A 23,506-nucleotide genomic window follows, 5' to 3' on the forward strand; every position below is an offset into this window, starting at 1 on the left:
TATCTATGTGCAGGATAAAAACTGAATTATAATCACCCAAAGGGGAAATTATCTTGCACTGCTACACTAAATGCTCCAAAGAGCTATGCCTATGAAATTGCTGGACATTCATCAGCTTCCAAACACTTTTGTGATCAGCATAAAAGTTCCATTTATCATAACTCACATATTTCACTGTCAAGAACACATATTCAAAATAACATCAAAATTGTACATTTTCTGAAAACCTGAACACAGCAAACCCTCCTGTAAAAGTGTCAAAGTCAAATTGACATTTAAAATCGCATCCCTTCGTCGTGAGAAAGTATTACGCCTAAGGACACAGGAGTTTTTGTTCTTTGTCTTTTCCTTTCTTTTCAAATACATTTGTGAAATATTTGCATTCGAGCTTCAGTCTTTGCTTGGCAACAGAAGACTGAGATTTAAAAGTTAGTGATGCAAAAAGCGGTGTTGCACTGCTGGCTGGAACCAGTCACATGCATTGCACTGATTATCCAGCTGTCATGATTAAAATCTATAAGTCAAGAGCCAGCATCTTGTGTGCACTCATCAGGCAGTTGCATTTATCTCCCACTCAGAAACTGAAAGAAACACTTCTTTCTGACATTGTTGTCCATGAGATGCAGCCTGATCTCTCAGAAATATGTAAAATAATGTATCTCTTAAACCAGTGATTACATTATGGTGGCAAGACTTGTGTTGAAATTGCATGCTGAGATCAGATCTCCCGAAGTGAACTATAAACAAATCTTAATCTGGAACAAAAGTATATTTTCAAGTTTTTTTTAAAGCCCAGTTTGCTGGTAAATGTCTTTAGAGAACATGGCATCTTTTTCCATTACATGGTATCCCTGTACAAAACTGTACAGCACATGTTCTCGGTGAAGGAAATAACACACGACAACGTGTGACCTGTCTACTAATGTGACTGTGTATAATATGCAAAACCTTTTGAATAGAAGCTCTTTGGCTCTGCCATGGTTTATAGGCATTTGAAACCAGGCATGGAGATTGATTTTTAGACTATATTTTACTTTTAAACATGAGAGAGCATGATGCTAAGTAACAGAGCTGTCTCTTTTGATGGACCACCAACAGGTAGCCCTGCTACATCAGCATCAGGGCTGCTAATAACTCTTTAGTTAATAATTTAGTTCAGATCATACAGACATTTTGACAACTCAACTTGCCAACTCTGTCACTGTCTGTTTAAACTTAAAATTCATATCTTGGAGTGATTAAATATGTCCTTTAGTGCCTGTATTTAGTTTAAACTCACTTTTAATTGGTTGTTCTTTTCTCTTTTTCTCCTGCTGTCGTCCACAGCAATTTCTAGATGGTATTAGTTTTGTTTATTTTGGGTTTTCTTGTTGATAGATTTCACTTGGAAAGTCAGTGGAAGAGTAAAAAGAAGTTCCTCTGGATAGTTATGCCAACGTGATCATCATGACAAAATTGTAGAAATCATAAAAATGGTTGTGGCAGCAGCATCATCACTGTTGCATGTCAGTTTAACAAAACAAACACATTTCTATTGTAATGAGTCCAATACCTTTAATAATATTCAGATGAAGCACCATTAGGCTTAGTACTGGCCCTCATTTAGGAAAACATTGTTTGGATTATCATGGTTTACAGAGCCCCTGTCTGCGCTCTGTCCCTGGCATATGTTATCTGCAGTCACAGCTGCATGGCACGTGCAGAATATAGCCCCTCCACCCCCCATCAGTCTTCCACTCCTTTATTTCCATCCCTCCCATTCTCCAAAGCCCACCTGATGTGCCCAGCAGAGGGGCAAACCTGATACAAACATGGCTGCTCAACAGCTCTGGCAAGAGACAAACCCTTTCCTTTCCTGGAAGGCCTGCACGGTGCTGATGTGCCATGCAATCTGCATGGACTGGCTGATGGTTGCACTTAGTTCCACTCCTTCTTGCCAACATGAACAGACCCTTCAGAAACTGCTTTAGTTGTGTGCCAGTGTTCCCACCATCCTTTGGATGGACGTGCGGGTGTGGTGCCAAAGTGGCACCAGCCACTTTGGAATTTGCCCATTAGTCTATCTATTGTTAAAGCTGAAGTCACTTCAAGTGAATGAGACTCGCAACTGTGTTATGCCATACATATCATAGGACAAAGACGTACGTACAGACAGCAGTGAGAGACCTGTTAGACAAAATCCCACAAAGGACTCATAAATATGCTATTTCTCACAGTATTCAAACACTTGAAAGTGATAGCATTCACATACTCATCATTATGCCATAATTGTCTGAATTTGGAAAAAAATCTTAATCTATTACTTGGTTAACATACAGGAAATGCCACCAAAATGGGGATGTTTGACACTGATTAGCACGGCTGCTAATCTTTTAAATAACCTAGTTTTGCCCAGTTATGCAGAATCATAGCAACTAGATAAACACTCATGCGCCACTTGAGCCATAAAACATCCACTTTGTTTGCTCTTCCGTTTGTTAAAAACAGAGCAATTGTTCTAAGCACTGTGTCCCATTTCAGAGATTTCTTGTTAAAAATAAACAGTACAGAAAAATGCTACGACTCAAGCAAGATAAAAGAGCTGCTATTTCAGTTTGACTAAGTTACTTTGTTTCCCAGAAATAAATGCACTGCGTAGACAAAAAACTTCTTATACGTGAAACTAAAAGGAACACAGGGGACATGTGGTGAGGAGGAAGTCATTGTTGTCTTTTGTCTGATTAATCAATCCTGTATTCAGGTTGTGTAACCACCAAAACATTGTGCCATTACCAATGTTTAGCAGGAAATAATGCACTCAGGGAGGAAGGGCAAACATGACTCAGTGGGGATAATATAGAATAGGATACGAGAGAATGAGTGAGGAAGACGAGCAAAAGGAAAGTTAAAGGAGGAAGATTCTTGGTGAGTGTCGAGAAGCTGGGGCCTTTGGGGACCCAGTGTGTACAAGGCAGCAATTATACTTGATGAAGTGCCTCCCTCTGCAGCCCCCTTCAGCGTCATTTCCCACTAGTGTGCTCCTCACCACAGCCACATACATCTTCCTGTTGCAAAAGATCTCATTAACAACCAATAGATGGGACGTCACTTATCTTTATCAAACATATGCATAAGTGCCCCCTCATGATTCTCCTCTCCCACATCCCGCTCTCGCTGTCGCTCTTTTGACGCATTGTCTTTAAGGCAAATCAGTTTCATTTAGCAGCATAAAAGCAGATGGCTGGTTAGTCCACTGAAATGGAACAACTTTCCTCATTACCAAGCAAATGGCAGGCTTTTCTATTTCTTAAGTGAAGATGGGTGGTGGGGGGATCAATGATACTGTAATGGGCATAATTAGAACAATAAAGTCAAAGCGGGAGCCACGAGAATATAAAAAGGCAGGCTGATTTCAGTGTCCTAAATTACTCCTTGAAGCATATTTCTGTCATGTGTTTTTACAAATCTGTTTAATGCGTTAAGTGTCATTTATTTTGTGGTATGCAGTTTTGAAAGATTAATGATTCTTATATTGATTGGAGTGGAATATAGAAATGCACAATTTTGTTAAACAATAGCAAAACTGCTGCCTGCTCACATCCAAGAGACCACACAAACAAAGAAAAAACAAAGGTGTGACCTCCTTAAATTAAATTTCCATCTTTAAAATTGATCTACACCCTCAAAAAAGGTTATTCAACACATTCGGAATAGTAATTAACACCAGCCCAAAGAGAAATGTCTGCCACTGCTCGCTGTGAAAGGCAAATGAAAGGACGTGAGAGACGAGGGCTCATCTCTGCCTCATTGTCCCACAAAAGTTCTTCAAACCACCTTTATATTTTCTCAGATACCATCTTCCTTTTTTGGTTCTTGTAATAAGGACATTTTCCTCTGTTAAGAGTCATGGGGTATCTTCTTGGGCTATTAGTTTTTGCTGCCATTTAGTTAGATTGTGGAATCTGTCGTCCCGGATGATAAGAGCCGAATATGTATCTCCAATCGGCCACGGTAAACAAAGATCTCTGCTGCCAAAAAGTAATTACACCGTGTCATCTTTGCATTTATTCAAGCATTGTGCTTTGTGTTTAACAAGGAAAGGTCTGACAGCACTTATCATACTGCAAGAGTGCCAAGCTAGTACATAGCATGTGCCTAATTTTCTACAGGAAGCACAGTTTGTGGTAAGACTAATATATTACTGAAATGATCATGAACTAGCTGGAATAAATAGACTGTCATTTTCTTTCTATTATATAATCCCAACAATACAGAACAGCCATTCCAGCAGCTCTTTGAAATAATGCTCACCTAGCTGACATTTTCACAATGACAAAGCCAGCATGCTGATTAACTGGTTTACTGGCTTTAAAATAGGTTCTAAAGGCTTGACAGATTCAATATCTATAATGTCCAAGTCGTTATATTGCTTATATGATAGTTACAAGCTAGCTGTTACATGGTATTTCTAGTAAATCAAAGTCTTGACCACCAATGGGGCAGTTTATCACAATGACTCTTTCACTACTAAGCTATATATTTGTTTGGAAATATCTTTTTGTTTGTTTGTTTTGGTTTTTATCTACATTTTTCATATCAATCACACAATGTATAAAGGTTGTAAGCTCAGTTATTGACCAGATTAGTTTACTATTCATAAAGATGAGATACAGGAGAGGCATGAATTTTCTCATACCCTTCAAGCTGTGGATTCAATCTCGGCTACAACACAATATGGATACAACAGTTAATAATATCCACAGTCCCAACAAAGACCCTTCTCTAAGAAAAAAACTTGACGTGCATTGATTAGCTGTTGATTAGTTTGATGCAAGTGTTCTAAAATACGTACTGCTGCACGATGAAGCGCTAGCATGCTTTTTACAACCTTCTACAAAATACTTCCCTGAGCAAACGTATCCTACAGCCTTCATCTCCCTGTTACTACACAGCTCTCTTCTCCATCTGCCTGTCTTCCTCTCCTCTCCTCTCTTGTATTGTCACTCACATGCTTCCACTACAAAGGTGCCTAGATGCCTCAAATCTTCAGCACTGATCTCCTCTAGCAAAAGGGTGACCCACGTGGGATCTGCCTCGCTAATCACTGCCTGAAACCACTCTGGGCTCACAGTCCGGGAGATAAAGACAGCCGTGAGCTTTTCTCAGCTTTAGCAGGCCTCAGCGGCTGTCTCTGTCTGGAATGACAAGCAAGACTGTTGCTGAGGTGAAAAATCGCCGCTGGCCAGCCAACTGCGAGCTACCTTTCCATCTTTCCATCTCACTGTTGAAAAAGTTCCTCCACAATCTTTGGAGTGAGCACAAAGGAATGTCACCTCTGAGCTAGCGTTGCTGCACAGCAGGTTAACCCGGCTTTAGGTCTGCATGCATAATTATTGTAATTTCATTGTTTTTCAATGTATATTATTATTATTATTTCCTGTTTTTTTCCCCCTGGAAATTTCTAGAGTGATAAACGATGAAGAGTGAGGCCTAGAGAGTGAGCTTCGCATGGTTGCGCCGAATTCACAATTAGCCATTTCATTAGCATTCATTAACATTTCATTTTATTGTGTATATGGGAGCAACAGTACATGAGGTGAGGGCAGATGCTGCATTTCCCCACTGACCCGTGAATGCACATGAATGCATTCTGGCGGCACACTAATAGCAGCTACTGTTTATGCATATTCTCACTGAACATAGACAAATCGGGTCTTCTGAAGTTTTAGAGAGAGGAATGATTCGTAGATGTATTATGGTCGAGTTACATGTGTGTTATCAACATAGTAGGATTTTGTCTCATTGAGGTTATCAAGGTAATTTTGTGAAACTTGAAAGTTAGTCCTGTATCTGACGGATCAAAGTTAATTTCCTACTTTGGCAGTATTATCAGTCGTAGTGAGCCATGCATATGGCAGTATTTTACTGTCTTTAATTAAGAGTGTATTCTTTTGATTTGAGAGCAGGCTCCCTGTTTTCACACTCTCACACTCAAAAAATCCCTGTTTGCATGCGAGTATGTTCTGCTTCACCTAAAACTGTGTTTCAGGTCTCAGAATGACTGTCACTTGTACAAATGTCTTGCTCCCCAGTGTGAGCGCTTCTCTACACTCAGGCTCTTCTAGGGAGAAACATCTTTTGGATTTACTCTGCTCGTTCTCAGATTGCTGTGAAGCAACCATCCCAGCCAATAGAGTACCTAACATGACACTGACATCACTGTGCTTATGGGTGTGCTTGTTTCACATCACAACATCCCCTCCAGAGCATTATTGGTTAACTTCCCCTTCAGCATATCACACAGTCATGTTTAGATTCGATTCAATTCAGTCTTATTCACAGCATCAATTCACATGAAAACAAAGAAGCACATTCATTCTAAGGTAAGAGTAGGTCTTGTATTTTACTCTCCCAGTCAATAGGAAGCCAATTAATCTGAGGGTGGCAGGTTTTTCTTTGTCTTAATGCAATGCAGTACAATGGCACTGCTCACAAGCACAGCTTAGGGGAAATCAAAGTGAGTTCTTTGAGTAAAATACTATATGTAAATGTTACAATCTATTATAACCCTATTCCAGCAACTCTTAGTTAGGTTGCAGTGTGTATATATACACAGATATACATAAATATGTGTGTAAGAAGGTGGGAATTGGTGGTTTTGGGGCCTCTGCCTTTGACAGAACAAAGACACTCAATAAGAAAGATGAGCATGAGAATCTATTCATTTCTGTGGAAGCTTGGTCATTACAAAGGTAAACACTGACATTTCAGACGCCGTGTTATTTTGACTGACTACCTATTAGAGGGTTTAATGCAGCGCGCAAATGTATACTTCAAGCCTCAGTGCCTTGCCAATGGACAGGGAGAGCGGATGACTCAATCTACTGGTTTTCATTCAGCAAGGTCACTCAGGACGTTAGTAGGTTTGGTCAAAGCCAGCACACTGACACCCCCCCCCCCCCCCCCCCCCCCCCCCCCCCCCCCCCTCACCCACACACCATAGCAGACAACATCATTGACACTTTTGTCAGCAGAACTCTGCAAAACCAGGGCTATTAAGGGCCTGTCTCCGTTTACAGAATATTGGTCCTGTTTATAGAAGATAGGGGTTGTAAATCCATTGTTATGTCTCCTCATCAGCCTCTAACTTAGGGAAAAGCTCTCTAGTCACATATTCTGATTCTGTGGTGCTTCCACGCCTGCTGACAGCCTCCGCAGACAGTTTGGTTAGATAGTAAAGCCACCAACTGTCGAACTCAGAGCTGTGAAATGTAAAATTTTAAATTGTTACTCCAACAGCTGAACAAACGTCAGCTATAATGGTTCACATAGACACACTTAATTGGCTTCACTGACCCTCTAAAAAACTCATCAGTTCACTTGAAATGATACATTACTTGCGATGAAGGATTACCACCAAATAATTGGTCTATCTTTTGCAATTCACCAGCCTCTGTAATTTTGAAAGTAGCAGTTCTTTGTAGTTCAGTAGCCATGCTTTGATGAACCTGCCAGTCGTCACCGACTGAATGGTTTATGGCTCTCAGGGCCTCTGAGGCTGAACTTTGTCTCTTTGAGTCACTGCAGCTCACAAAGCAGACAGTTACTACTTTGTTTACCGCTGGGAGGTGAGGGCTTTGTTTGTTCCCTGCAAGTGTCACCCCTCTGGGGTGTCTTGTAGTTCTGGCTTGTTGCCCCATCTTGTCTCGCTTTTATAGCAGCATTGCTATATTGAGTGGATGGTGGGTCATGGAGGGCTGGGCACACCCCTTATAAAGGTCCCTGTTCAGGAAAACTGGAGGATATTTTTATGGGTCTAATTGGAACTTGGCAAGGCGGGCATTTGGGCTGCTGGTAGGGATTAGACTGGTGGCTCAGTTGGCTGACTTCTGATAGACCACTATGGACCAAACGCAGATGCTTCCCTTGTTACTCTAGAGGAGAGGGACAGCATGTGTGTGCATGTATTCATCTAAGTGTGTGTAGTGCATGGGGAGGGGGAGGTGGTGGGAAGCTGCAGCCTTGCTCCAAAGCGATTTGTCTCGGCCAAAAGGTTCCCTTGTCCTTCACAGATGGCTGGGCATCCATCCCCATTAGCGGTGGAGAAAGAAGAAGAAAAAGAACACGGAGGAGGAAGAGACACCTGTGTGTGTGCTTAACATACAAACAAACTCAGCGTGATCTATGTTTACACTTGATTTGTTTTACATGGAATGTAATTTACACTGCAACATGGACAAAAATACAAGATGGAATATATCCAATGGTCGATCTAGAGAGGAAAGTTACTGAGGCTGACAAAATCCCATGGTTCTTTTCAAAGAATTTGAATTTTTGGCCCATAGGGGAACAATGATAGAGAAAGAAAGACAGGGAAAGGAAACTGGTCAAAGAAGTGAAGAAACCAAAGAAGGAAGTAAGGGGGAATGGGATTTACACAGACTGTAAGAGATCTTTCCAATATTCAGTACAGCAGAAGGTTAAGAATTCCTTAAAATCAACTCTTCTTAGTCTGAAGCTAAATAAAATGTAGTTTGGCAGCCATCAAAGTGTTCTGTTTGTCTTCTTTCAGACACCACAGGGTGGTCAGTGAAGCAGTGAAGCAACTTGGGTTGGCAAATTTCAGCAATGTCTTATTTACTGGAGGAGCAGAACACCATTGGGGTGAGTTCAGGGTGTGTGACGGTAGGCTGTGAGCAACTCCATGCACATCTTAACTCTCATTCACCTTCCACTGTGCTGTCAACCTTTCGGTTGAAGCGTCCCCTACAGTGCAGATGCTCCATGGTTCTATCGGTGTAAAGTAAGCAAGTCAAAGGTAAGGCTTCTGTTTGGATCCATGTCAACACACATTTGAAGACTTCAAAGTATTGAGGAAAAAAGCAAGAAAGCAAAGAAATACTTTCAGCTGCCCTGATATAGATATAACAAAAATGAACCTGGTTATAGAGTTGAATTTAGGATTTTGAATTAAAAACACATCAGTATGGACAGCTTGTGATTGTGCCACACTTAGAAAAATTGATAAATGAAACCAGATCTATGGTTGAGATGTAGCATTGCCTCCTTTAAATGAATAAAATAAAAAATATTGTCAAAGTTTGGGGGAAGTTTTGTTTTGTAATGCTCTGTCTTTCTGCAGCCTAACAACCTTTTATTTTTACTTTGAATAAAGCAAAAATAGTTAATTTTGTGTTTTTTTATACCACACCTGTGGTTTTCCATCAAGTTAAACTCTTCGCCACTCCGCCAATGAACATCATGAGATTCCCCACTCAGTAACTGATGCCACAAAACAAGCTGGCTCCAGGGCTGGCCAACTGACAAACAATGTGTCAGACTGCAGAAACAGACTCTCAAATGGCACTTACGCCAAGTGGATTTCCACCTTTGCATCTCTTGTGTTACGAATGAGACCTCTGAACTACAATAATGCCCAAAAACATAGGACCTGCACACAAATGGGCCAGGTGTGGCGTCAGCATTCACATTCGGGGGATCCAGAAGTGTCCCCAACCACTCACAGATATGCATGTAACATCAGTTGTTATACTTTTTTGTTATTAATACTCATTTCAATGTTAGGCTACTCACCTCTCTGGAAGATATGCTGCCATTTTCTTTTCTGACTGTTGAGATGTAAGCGTGGAAAATGAACATGCTGGTCAGGGTTATGAGGTTTCAACACGTTTGTTTGTGCCAATTAGCAGCCTAAATGTATTGCACTTAGGTCAGTTCTACTGAGTTGCTCTACACCATTATTTCAAAAATATATCTCATTATCTAGCCTCACAATCTAGTGACATGAAGGTTAATTTATTAATGAATTAGCAAGATGAGTTTATCTGTGCAGCATATTTCATTCAGAGGCAAATCAATATGATTTACACAACAGATAAAAGAGCACAGAGAAATAAGATAAATGTATATTTTAACATGAAACAATACTAGCAGTGTATTTTCTTGGCTAATTTGTGCCATGCTATCTCCCTGACCTCGTTAGTAGTGTTATTAGTATTGCCTTTTCTTTGCTGATCATATCTTTATGTGCCATATGGCTCCATCAGCAGCGCAGATGAACAGCGCTCTTGTTCTGCAGCATTTGTCCGTCATTTGATTTGTTTTTTTTGTCCATCGACTTATCAGGGCTTTGCCGTGAACTTAGTGAGATGACTTGAGGTGTAATTGGGACATGGTGTTAGTTGAAGCTGGGGTTTATTTTGGGGGTCTAAACATCGCTTTCTTTACATGAGGGCACCTAACTTTGCATCTCCTCAACGATTCTAACATTTTCTCAGGTCAACAAACAGACGTACAAATTCACATTTTTTCCTGACTGCTTGTAAACACCACACTCAACTTAATGACACAAACAGTAGATTTTATCCATATAGCATTTCTCCAAACAAACACTACAAAGTGCTTCGCACAGCAGCAGCACACACTTGGCCTTAAGCCCCCTTGCTAGTCACAGATCAAAGCAGTAAATTAGATAAATGAGGCACAAGAGTTACCTTCTTAAGCATGTAAGAAGACCGTTTTCTGCCAATGGCTTTACCAAGCAGCTCAGTGACCTCGTTCACTTTCTGGCTTTCCTTGGCTGCTCTGCGGTGGTGCTTCATTCATCTTCACAAATGCACGTCTACCTGTTGTAAGACTTTGCTGACACAATGGGTAAATTAAATTAAACTGCTACAAATCACAAAGATGATCCAGTGATACAGGTCTTCCTGATATTTTTACTGAGATGCTGTGTACAAAAGTAGTAGAAAGTCATTCAATTGATGCTCTCGGAACAGAAACAGAGATTATTTAAGATCGGATCAGATTTATTGTCATACATACATGCATACACACGGAATTTGTCCTCTACTTTAACCCATTCAGGTTGGCACCTGTTGACACACATGCACAGGGTTATATGACGACCCACTCTAACGTGTGGGCCACGGCCTGTATATTCTTTAACTCTTTTGTAACTTAGCCTGTAACTTCACTCATCTCTAAAACTGTTTTATTCATATTTCTTTATATTAGCATTCTCTCTTTTAGTAACAACAGCACCATTGTTCAAGTTAATGCAGATACACAAGAAATGTTGCAAATTAAGATTGAAAAGCCACCTGTAGATTTTCTCGACTGCAGCCAAACTGACTGTTAGGAGCTATTTGAGGAACTGCAGGTTCTTGACATTTCCATGTCGGCTTTATTTTCCAGCCCTGAAGGTTGTCACTTAAATAAGCAATCCTGTTTCATTGCAATTTGTAAAATTGTCCTTAAAGTAGTGTCTGAAAAAGGTCAGAGGATTTGGTGAGACCTGAGTTCACCTAGTACTTTTATTAACTATATTCTACCTTTTCTACTTTTGCATGCTGTTTGTTTAGGTTTAGTTACTGAACATTATTGAATATAACATAAAATAATTAACATTAAATAGTCAAACTAAAGCATGACTGGTAAAAACAGAGCATTTACGAGTGTGAGGTCATATAACAATGACAAAAGAAGGGAAAACGTGCATCAGAATATTATTCACTGTGAAAAATCCTTCCTTTAAAGGTTTGTGGAGTGATTTACTTATTTATTAAAAATAAGGGGAAGAGCTCCACAGCTGAGGGGCTCGAAGAAAAAGTACATTTTCACATGAGAGGAGGAGCACAAGCAGTGACTACGTTTGTAATGCTTAAGTAAAACTAATATGTACGTAGGAGCAAGGCCATGTAGAGTTTGCTTTATTGCTTTAAAAGAAGGGGGGGGGGGTAAATGTAGGACATGCCAGGCAGGTTTTTGGAGCAAAAAATAAACTTTAACTGCAAGTGAGAGAAAAAAAAGAGTCTTGAACAAACTAAACACGAGAAACAGGTGAAAGCTAACAATAAATCCAGAGAGGAAAAACTAAGAAAGCAGGGTACAAACTAAGGCATGGCACAAGGATGACTAAGAACTCAGCCAGGGAACGCAGACAGAATGACAAAGACAGCGGTAGAAAGCCAAGGCTGAACACATTAGGCAGCAGCGAAAAGGTGGAGACAATCAGGGAGCCCCAGAAGCAAGAAAGATAATCATTAGAAGTGATTATCACATATAACAGGTGCACTTTGAAAACAAAACAAGAAATACACAAGAACAAAAAGACTGGCCGACATGCACTCTGAACTAAAACTGTACAAGATGACGGGGCTTTAAAAGAGCTAAAAGTCTAAAATCAATTCTACAGTGTACCTAACAGGGAGCCAATGAAGGGTAGCAATTATGGAGGTGATGTGGTATTTCTGAATTGTTAAAAGGCTAGCAGCCAAATTTAGAGCAAGTCCGAAGCAGTAGATGGCTGCACTGGGACTAAGATATGCACAGGTCAATGCATTACTTCCCATGTTTAAGGTCAAACTGAGAGAAAAAGGAACATTTTTAAGTTGGAGAAAGTATGATTGCAGGAGGATAACTCTGCATTAAGTATGTACATACTGTATATACATATCAATTTTAAAGCGCTAATGCTGCTTAAGAGAATGTCTATAGTTACAAGCTATAATAGGCTGAACATTAGCATTTGAACTGTGCACTCGTTGCCCTGATGACCCCATTCACAGACTGTGCAAAAAATGGGAGCACCTAGCGTATTGATTGGCTGAGAGTTGACGATAAGTGTGCTCCGTAAAATATAACTGGCAAAGCGCAAGGGAAGAAGACAGCATAATCATCAACCATTATAGCCAGGGTCATTTGAGCTGTCTTGTGTTCATAGACCCAGAGACAAGTATTCTTTGAGAAAAGGAATAGTGACAATTCTTATAATTTGCCCTTAGAGGTAGTCTGCAAAAGGCTTGGAGGGAAAAACTAGAGGATTATTTAGTTCCTAATATCCCAAGACAGTTCTAATGACAAAGATGCAGGTCAGTAAGATGAGCAGCACATGCTTTGTTTTGGAATGAGATTATGAGCTCAGAAAAATAACAGGATTTTGCTAGATTTTCACACCCAGCCAGTAAGCTTATTCTAAGGAAAAGCAGCAGCTTCTTTCTTTCAAGAGGCTACATGACATCAGAATAAAGAAATGAGGACGGACGTCTGTCGATGACCCTCGTCACATGTGCAACCACCTGTTTCAGAAAATTGCCTTAGGTGTGTCGGTCAGTCTCTAATAGAAAAACTGTTCTAAATTCGATGCCCAGCTTAAAGTTAGAGAGCCCTGTGAGCTCAGAAATACACTCTTGATGTCATGTTTGACCTTATGGCTGAAGAACTAATGCAGGTGAAGTGAATGACATAGTGCAACAAGCGATGATGGTCCTTAAACAGATGATAATCGAGAGCTCCCTTGTGAGGCTTTTAAAGACCATCAGCACCGAACCATAGAGACCAGAGATGTACAATAGCAAATCATAGTTGACACCTCTTAACTGCACAGGTCAGAGCAGCTAATGGCCTTCCCAGAAAGCAAAGCAGCCACAAACAACTCATATGGCTAAGTTTATGTTCTATCTTTGGATCACTTGAGCATTAGAGCGCACAGTGTGCTTTTTAGAATTGAGTGGGCCATTCCACTATTTACCGGTCAAGTCAAACAAATTTAATTGTGTTCTCGAAGCAAAGTGCTGTGACAGAAAGAGAACGGAGAAATACAAGTTGTGGAAAGAGCAAGCACTAAAAAAAGAAAAAAATTGTGTATGGGGGGGTGTAGGGGCCAAAAACATGGCAGCCTCTAAAAGCCAATTGCACAGCCATTAAGCACTGACATGGGAAAAAAGAGGGTGTGCCGTAAAAGTTGCATTGGCTGAGAATAAAGGTGCACCTTTTGTTCACAATGAATGTGCTTATCATGAAAGAGGCACAGTGACTCTGTCTGAGAAGTAAACAAGTGTGTCATTTGAGACGCCGCAGCTGAAATTCCATTTTCAGACTCAATTTTCCCTGAAAACAATGAGAATAATTAGCTTCATAACTCAGACACTGAACGGAAAAATAATGGCCACGATGAATCATAATGTCATACAGTATCATTAGAGCAATGCTGAACGCTTATTAGAAAACTGCCGTCAGAAATCACACAACGCACAGCCATCTGGTTTAAGGCTGACAAACTGGTCAGAGAATAAAAGGTCAACATATATACACACAAACACACATATATATAATTGCAGCTGATTTATAAATAATCTGTCGCAAACCTTAACCGAGCAGCGCACAATTAAATTGTGATGTGTAAATTGTCTATTGCAAAAAAAGGCCATGAGGAAATAGAAAAGAGTTTTCAAGTGAAGGCTTCTTCAACTGGATTCATTTGACTGTACAGGACCTTCAAAACAGAAGTCTTTGGGTAAAAACTTTGGAGAAACGAGTGCTCTTCCTAACTGTTACGTGTGAAAGTTGACTGATCATGCTTTGGGATTGTGTTGCAGGCGGTGGCAATAAGAAGGGAAGAATAAATTCAAGTATAAATGTTTTAAAGCAAAAGCACTGTCAGAAAAAAATGCTTATGATGAAAAGATGATGGCTACCGTCTCAGGATAATGACCCCAAACATGCCACAAAAACCTCAATTCATTGCCTCATTAGGTGCAAACTGAAGGTTTTTGCCATGGCCCCAACAGTCTCTCAACCGAAAGATGATTGAAAATCTGTGGATTGACTTAAAAAGAGCAATGGATGCAGGGACGACCAAAAAACTCACAGAACTAGACGTCTTTTGCAGTAAAAACGAGATGAAAATCCCCTGATCAAGAACTTGCAGACTTACAGACTTTTCAGCTGGGTTCTTGTGCGATGATGTGTTGCAAAGTACTGACCATGCAGGGAGCCCTTTGCCTTTTCTCTTTCTCTCCTTTGTTTAATTTTGAAACTGTAAAAGGTGGAGATAAAAAAGAAAATTTAGTATCTGAGTGTTCATCAGTTAGTGCATAAATCTAAACAACACACCCTGCTTATGAGATTAGGTCTGGTGAAATTCATAGATTTAGCCCTATAGCTCTATAAAGAATTATTAATGAGGCATAGTACACATCAAAGAAATACAAATGTAGTAAAGATATGAACTTTTCCTCATGGCCACAACCAGTGAAATGTCTGATCGAACTGACCAAAACAGGTGGCCCTCATCAACCACTGTATTTCAAGGCAATGCAGGGTTCCAGGTCACTGCTTCCTGGGATGTAAGATGAATTTGAGGTGTGTGAGAAAGAACCACAGAGAAATATAATGACAACATAAAGTACTGTGTGATGACTACAAGTTATTTTTCCATCTCAGTGTTTCCTGTTCACATTTGCTTCCCATGTGCTTAAAAATGACTGCATCCTGTAAAACACTACCCCTGCAACCTCTTCAAGACCAACAAATCACAAATTTTATTTTCAATTTCCTTTTTGTTTTGTTTTTTAACACTTTACTGAAACCCTTCCCTGCTTCTGTTTAAGCAACAACTTAACTTAGTTGGAGTTCGAAATGAAAACCGCTTTTTTAGGACTATAAAACCAACATGGTTAGGGCTAAAATAAATCATTTTTACAACGCTAACATCTCCGGTTGCCTTGGAAACAAGTAAAAACAACACATAACAATGAAATGCTGTCATTTCTTGGTTGGGTTTCACTTGGTTAGGGTTATTTTAAAGGGGAAGTTAGTTTTTTTTTTTTTTAAACCTGGACCTTATTCCTGGCATAAAATACTTTCATCTACTCACCGATAACAGTTTGGTGAAAGTCGACGTCCTTCGGAAGATATTTAGATCACTCGATAACTGGAGAGAACGGGACACAGCGTCTCGTGGGATGACGTCATTGACGTGCATCGCTGCATCCTCCTTTCCTGGAGCTCCTCATCCCTATACTCTGGCTCAAAATGGTGAGAACGTCCTTCATACTCAAAGGCGTTGTCCACGTCGTCAAAATCTGATAAATATCCTGCCATGTTGCACAAAACTATCAGTAGCAAACTACGTGTGAAGTTAGCCGACTTTCACAGAGCACAATAAACTGCTGCAGCGGCACGCGTCGATGACGTCATCCCACTAAACACGTGTGTAGAAAGCCCCCAACAACAACAAGGCAGCTCTGAACTAACAGTGCAAAAGTACGTGTTCATTCATTCATTCGTCTTAAAGTATTGGTGAAATAAAGACAGATAATGCCTTATTTAGAGGCTGCATTGTCAATGCACTGTTCTCTCCCGTTATATGGATATAAGTGGACCTCGAGTGATCTAAATATCTACCGAAGGACGCCAACTTTCACCAAACTGTTATCGTGAGTAGATGAACATATTTTTTACCAGAAATAAGGTCTCGGTTTAAAAAAACCAAAGTTCCCCTTTAACATGTCCCTTCCCTCAGTTTTACCATTCATCTGCAGTCCATCTCACAACCACTAGATGTAGCAAATACTTTGAATGTAAATACATGTTGTTTTGACCTGCTTGGGGTTGTATTTATGAGGAGGACAGTTTCCCTCCATTAGGGCAAGCTAAATTAGTGTCGACTTATTAAATACTTGGACAGTTGAAACAGAAAGTATTACCATCTCAAACTGTCTGGAGTATAGTTGTGGTCTTGTGTCAGGATTTATGATGGTCCCTTAATCATCAAAAAATACCAAATTTCCTCAAAAAGTGAAGCAACTGTTTATTTGGAGTAGGACTGTATTGGAAGCAATGCTGTCTTTTTACCCTCAGCTGTTAGACAAATATAACTGGTTATATTTCAGTGCAAAAATGTGTTTTACTGCTTGCTTGTTAGTGTCTTTATGACACCATTAATAATGGCAAACTAAATCCTGCTTTAAATGAAAAGTTCTCTGGTGCTTCTGTGTACTGAAACTCTTCATTTCTTAACAGGGCTTTTTATTATTAAACATTCGCAGGCAAACGATATGCAAGAGCAAGTCAGAAGGGACCAAAGGATGAAAAGAAAAAGTTATTCGGCATGAATGAATAAAATTTTTCAACTGTGTCAGTTTGAACCCTGTAAAACATAGACAGCATTATGATACATTTATTTGTGACAGAGTATTTAAAACATGCATACAAGTGTACAGAAGCCAAGCCTGTATTCAGCCCACTTCTCATTTGAAGAACTACAGTATACATGTTATGATATAAATATAAAAATAATTACAGCAGTTATTGGCCAGCTGGGGCTAGATTGCTCAAATAAGCTGTAATATATCTTATGCATGAATCTGAAGATGTCTACGCCATAGAGTGTACATAAATGATGGACAGTATCACGATGACAAAACCTCTGTGGTTTGTGAACATCTGTTCTGAAGCCTCAAATTCACTATTTGGTCGTCATCTTTCAGAAATGTATATATTTGGATAATATGTCGTCATTGAAAGCTGTTTGGGGGGAAAAAGGCTGCATTCCTTTGAAGACTTTTATCTATTGAAGTTAAAACTATTTTCAGAGGGACTAAAGCACACCGATGACTCACGATCCCATGAATCACGATGCATTTTATGACTTGATGCTTGAAGCATGAGTTGATGCTTTTTGAATTAACCACATAACCACTTTTATACTATCTGGCCATTGTGGGCTCGAGCTGTCTTTTAGTCAGCGTGCAATTAAAAGTTCTGAGCCAAAAACGTGTCTGCATTGAAACTGTGAGGCTACTGGCCCTGATGTTTTGCCCTAAAACCTTTCTATAATATATTATCTTGTTGTGAATGTCAACTAGCATCCTCTGAAATGGTACCAGAGATTGGGACTGTGAGCAATTTAGATGTAACACACAGCAGCAGAAAAAAATAGCATAAATGCAAAAGGTGTGCACATACATGAATATGAATCAGTATGAATCAGGGTAGAAAAAGAAGAACCCAAAAAGTTTGGATGCTGCGTAAAATCTAAATAAAATCGCAACACAATCATCTGCAACTTTTATAAACCAATATTTTACCCAAAGCAGAGCATAGAAAACATAAAATCTTTTCACCAAGGAAACAATTCTCTCCTAAAGGCCGAGCAGCCGGTCTCCTCGGGTCCCAGATGTTTACAGGAGATGCTACACCACAGAAAACATGACCCTCGCTGGACTCTTTTCACATATTGCTGTCATCAAATTCAAGATGAGTAAAACATTTTTCAACATTTGATATGTTTCCTATGTTCTATTGAGAGTATTTTTGGAGTTGTATGTGTAACTGTCCAAGTAAATCCTGCCTTTGACTTCACCTCATGTCAGAGTAGAACTGTGTGGCTCAAAGGAATGTGCTGGGCCAAAAGTCCTAACCACAAGCCACGAGAGAGTCCCAATCAAGATCCAGTTAAGCCTCGGAAGTGACAGTGAAAACGCTATTGACCCTGGCAAGATCTTGCTTGCCCTGGTTTGACTTGACAGTATAAATGTACTTACTGGAGCTCGAGCCAGTGTTTTTGAGCCAGTGTCTAGTGGTCGTCAGTGGTATTGCACCATGGTTTCTTAGTGGACAGGAGACGACCACTTTTCATGTAATCAGTGGTCCGATCATGGCCAGCTGACATACTGTTACATCTGTTATGGATAGTCTTACTTTTCCTGCATTATTTGGTGTTTTTGTACACTGGGTGTGTCCCGTGGACTTTAAAAGCTGAAAAAGTGGCCAGCTAGTCCATGAACGGCCATTCGAAGCCTTGCGTTCATTAATTCTAGTTTGTGAACCCTGTAACTACGTGCTTCTGGTTTTTTTAAGTACACTGACTTTTGTAATATACATTTCTCAGTCTGAAACTTCTCTAGAACACCCAGGGCCTGAGATACCGCAGTTCACAACTTTGGCTTCCAGCCTCCTGAATAATGAGGCTGGCATTAGCATGAATATTATTGGTGGTCACCTTCCACCATCTAGGCCAGCTTGAGTAGTGGCATCTTGATTTAGAACAAATTAGATCGATAGCTTGAAACTTATGTTTTTGGCTTGCAACAAGTACATGCTGATGTGCAACACTGTGAGTCAACACGTGTGATTCATTTCCACTTATAAAACATCTCCAATTTGTATCCTAGAGTTTAATATTTCCAAGAGAGACAGAAATTTCCACCTGAAACCAACATTATCTTTCAAAATTGACCCAGCACATACAGTTTGCATTGCTCCCCCACCCATCAGACTATTAAAACATGTTTCCTACAGGGAACTGAGTGAGTGCAGAGAATCTTGACGATTGCACCGCTTCTTCCTTTGGAAGAAAATTCAAATTAAGTAGATTTGTACCAAACCTTTGGGAATGTGAGTGGAGAGGGTTAGACGGAGGAGAAAACAGCCCAAGAGCAGATACATGATGCTCAGAAAGAGTACATCCCTGAAGGTTTCACATGTTCTGTTCTTGTGTGGACCGCTGTGCCTCAAATCAATCTTCCTTTGACAGGTAACACAAGAAACACATCTCCATCCTCAAGCATTAAAAGCTTACACAGGAAACACTTTTCATGTTTGCAATGCATGTAATTGCTGGCATGGGAATGTATTCTTGTGTATTTATATTTCTCAGACAAACCAAAGCATGAATACATGATTAGTAATGATGGTTAATTAATTTCCTTCATCAATTTAATTACATACATGTATATTAGTTTGATCTGCATAGCTTTCAATTATCTTGGATGTGTGCTTCATTAATTTAATGTTACAGAGAAATTTAATCATAATTTCTAATAGACTAAATGAAGTGTCTCCATTTCATTTGGAGTGAAATGATTTGACATGTTTATTTGTTACAGGGACAGCAAGATCACTTTTTGTCGTGATGATAAAATTCTATTTATGGGTCAAGACAGGACTATAGTTAGTACCTCCTGACAGAACTGTCAATGAATTCAAAAGCATTTCAATTCTCTAATCTCTAATTTCCTCAGCATTTCATACCCCCTTTTAGTCAAGCCCTAATTAAAAACTAAATAAAGTAATAATTGCCTTTTTTATTGTTAATTAAGCAGCTCCTTGGGGCTATGAAGAGAACTAATTCAGTTTAAACAATTGTTGGTTCAGAATTGTTCCAAGTGTTACTTGCACTTGAAATAAACTTATTTTTATCAACTTATTTAACTTATCTATTTTTTTGTGAGGATGGTTGCTGTCTCGTTGTTCCTCAAATAGTCAGTTTCATCAGTCTTTGCTTTGCATTGCATAGTTAATATCCTATTGTTTTGACAGTGAACAAGCATAAGAGACATAATTGGGATCAAATCCCTGTTGCACATGTAGCGTAGGTAAAGTATTCATTTGTGAATGTTTGGCACGAAGAAATCCTTTTAGTCCTAATAAGTTTTCCAAATTTAAATGAAGTTTGATTTTTTTTTCTTTATAAGTTGAGAGATATTGAAATGTTACTAAGTCAGTTTCACATAAAGTTGCATGTTTGGTTGCCATTACATCACAATGTGTATGTCAGATGAGGCATGTCGTTTCCTAAGATTCAAGGTGATTTTTGTCAAATTCAACGCGGTTAGAAATTCTCTAAAGAAAAAGTGAAGTCTCTGGGAGTTTTCTGGGACCATATTTGATCTTATTGGTGTGTTGAGAAGGAAAAGCTCAAGGGTGTAGCTGATCAATGTTTTTTTTTTTCCCAAAGTCATTTCTCAGGACATTTTAGTACTACCCCCTCGATATCAGAAAATCTTGTGGTGCCTAGAAGCCATGAAAGACTGTCTGGGGTCTTTGACTAAAGAGCTGCAGAAGCAGGTGAGTAGAATACCTAGCTTTTATCTGACCTTTGATAGTAAGGTTGCCTCGGGAACTGGAATGAAAAAAAGAGAGAGAGTGATGACTTCAAAGGCCTGTTTCACCAAGCTGCCACTGCATCCCCTATTGACATTGTCCTAAAGGAAAGGCCAGACATGCACGGATCCAATGAAGTTGGCCACAGCTCTCCAGAGAGCCTTGCAGGAGGGATTGAAATGAGTAAAAATACAGTCCAACTGGACACTCTTGCCGAGCTGCTGAGCAGACCCACAGCTGATACACTGGCTCAGATGTTTAGGGCCAGCCTGACTGCCTTAAGTGTGATGGCGTTTTTGACAGGATTACCTTCTATATCTACAAAGCCTGCCATCTTTAACCCAAAAGCTTTGCAGCAGTGTTGCTGGAGGCTCAACAACCAGGTGTGGAGACTGAGGCTGGAAGATGGATCATGTGACACAACCCTGAAAAGTCTGTGAGAGTCAGAAAATAAGAGACTTTAACATAAAGGTGCTAAATTGTACAGAATTCAATTCACGTGTGCTTTGGTAAATGTTGGATTTTGATTATAATTCGTATGACCACTAGAATTTCACAAGCATCAGGAAAAGGATTAGTTTAGTTTGGGTGTGTGGTGCGCGCCCAACAGCGTGTCACTGCTTACGAAAGACTGCAACCAAATGAACAGAAGATAAGCACCACCATAGTGGAACTTAAATACTACCACTGAGGATTGAAAGAAAACAGTTCAAACAGTCTTTGGCATGGCAAATTTGATATATAACCAATGTTTGGGCCGCTACCATATTCTAACATAGTTTTTAAATGCGGAACCCAAACAACCAGCGAAACCAAGAAACACAAAGCTACATTTAGCTTCAAGTGGTGTCACCAAACAAGGCAGAGGAATAAGCAGAATTCATGTGCAAGACTGTTTAATAAGGGTTTTAGGGAACTAATAAAGTATGAAGCCATAGACAAAATTCTGGATGGCACAGTGATCTTTTTCTGATGACGACTCTGAATACTGCGATTACATTTATAATATAATGAATGAGAAATGAGCTATAAAGGTTGGCGATTGACAAATACACTGATGAGACACAACATTAGTCAGTGTCAGGGCGGTTGCCCCTCCTTGTGGCCCAATTGTTGAAAAATGCGAGAGTGCCCTCTACAGTGGTGCCCTTTTTTTTCTTTCCGCCCCTGCCCTTCAAAAAGTCTGTGCACGCCACTGTTTCGCACAACGCAACTAAACAAAGAAAAAAAAAGTTTTAAGAGCGTAAGTATCAGACAGTCATGATGTTGAAGTGCTGCATTATGTCTGTGGTTTTCTCGCAGCTTCTTGGTCAGACACATGAGAGGAGTGGGATTTGTTAGGAAGTATCGATGTTCAGGTCAGCGTTTTCTCAACCAGTTTATTAAAACTAATCTGCACCATCCAGTGGTGTGAGAATCAACTACCCAGACATGAGCTGACTTACAGCCTTCTTTGTAGGACGCCAAAGCTATAACTTTAACATCTCAAAATCCACAAAACCTCTTTCGTCACTAAAATAGAATTTTTATAATTATGTATTCAAATTAGATAATTATATTAAACATATTCCATTTTTGCATGAGCAAACTCAGTAAATGAAGGTAGGCTGCATTCTTGTTTTTCTCACCATATACCACCAGCAGGGCTACCTCAGATTAGCCTAAAAGAGCTCAAATTTTGTGTAACACCATCTGCTCCAATCACACATTTAGCAGTATTGCAAACTATATATTAATATGTCTGAGTTAACACATGACGAGCTTGATGGAGCATGCAGGACCACACTAGCCAGCATGGAAAAGAGAGGAAATGTGTAATGTGATCCATCCAAAAAAAAAGGACATCCTCTTGGCACTCGTTGAGAGTGAAGTGACTCTGCAGTTAACGTTGTATTTCATCCGGCTAAATAACACCCAGGGTCTTACAAACTGTCTGGGAGTAGAAATGTGCGAAATAGATGTGGGTTTAGATGACTTTATAGGGCAGTAATGCAGATTAATAGAAAGCCAGGGCTGCCTCAGGTGCACGCTTCACCCTGTATTTTTGGAAAAGGGGGAGAGTGAGTGACAGAGAGAGGGAAAGTGAAGAGAAGATTGAAAGTATGCTGGTGCCCTCAAGGTTTTCTATTAGATAGGCTATTCGTCACCCTGTTTTGTCCATTTTTGTTTTCATTCATTTTCGATTTAGCTGACCCAAACCAGCTTGATTGGTGTACCAAACAACAGGACTCACTGTCATAAATGGAAATGTCCACATGGAAAACTCCCACTCTTAGAGACTCTTTCCTCAAAATGGCTGCGCTTAAAGATGTTGAATCTTTGAGCTTCGCTCATAATTCTTTATTTTTATTGGGGTTTTTTTGTGAGCTGGAAATAGGTCAATCATTTTTTATCCACAGGAATAAAATTGGGAGCCACAGGTTAAGCTACCTACCTGTCCAGCTACTTGTCTTAATCCATGAAAATCTGTGGAAGGAAAATGCCACACACTGTATACAGAGTGGATGAGACTGAAACATTTGTAAAGTTAACTCTCACAGATTTTTTACCATTCAAAATAAGCGAGTTGCTTTTGGTGTTTCCTTAAAACTTCCATCAAGTTTAGCTTTTGGGATTCAGCTCTTATGGGGTGATTGTGAACTCCTTGTTATTTCAGTGTCCTTGAATTCCAGATCAGATTTAGCGTGGGATGCAGCTCTGTCTTGGCATTTTTTGAAATTCAGTATATAATCTTTCCAAATGAACTGTGAATTGGCAGCTATTCTACATTTTATGTTAAGTGTGCTCGAGAACAAAATGATACCTAAGTGTTTGCTGTACGCTTTAGGCAGACCGA

This window comes from Leuresthes tenuis, unplaced genomic scaffold, assembly GCF_036924035.1.
Source record: "Leuresthes tenuis unplaced genomic scaffold, fLeuTen1.0.hap1 SCAF_22, whole genome shotgun sequence".
Taxonomy (NCBI): Eukaryota; Metazoa; Chordata; class Actinopteri; order Atheriniformes; family Atherinopsidae; genus Leuresthes; species Leuresthes tenuis.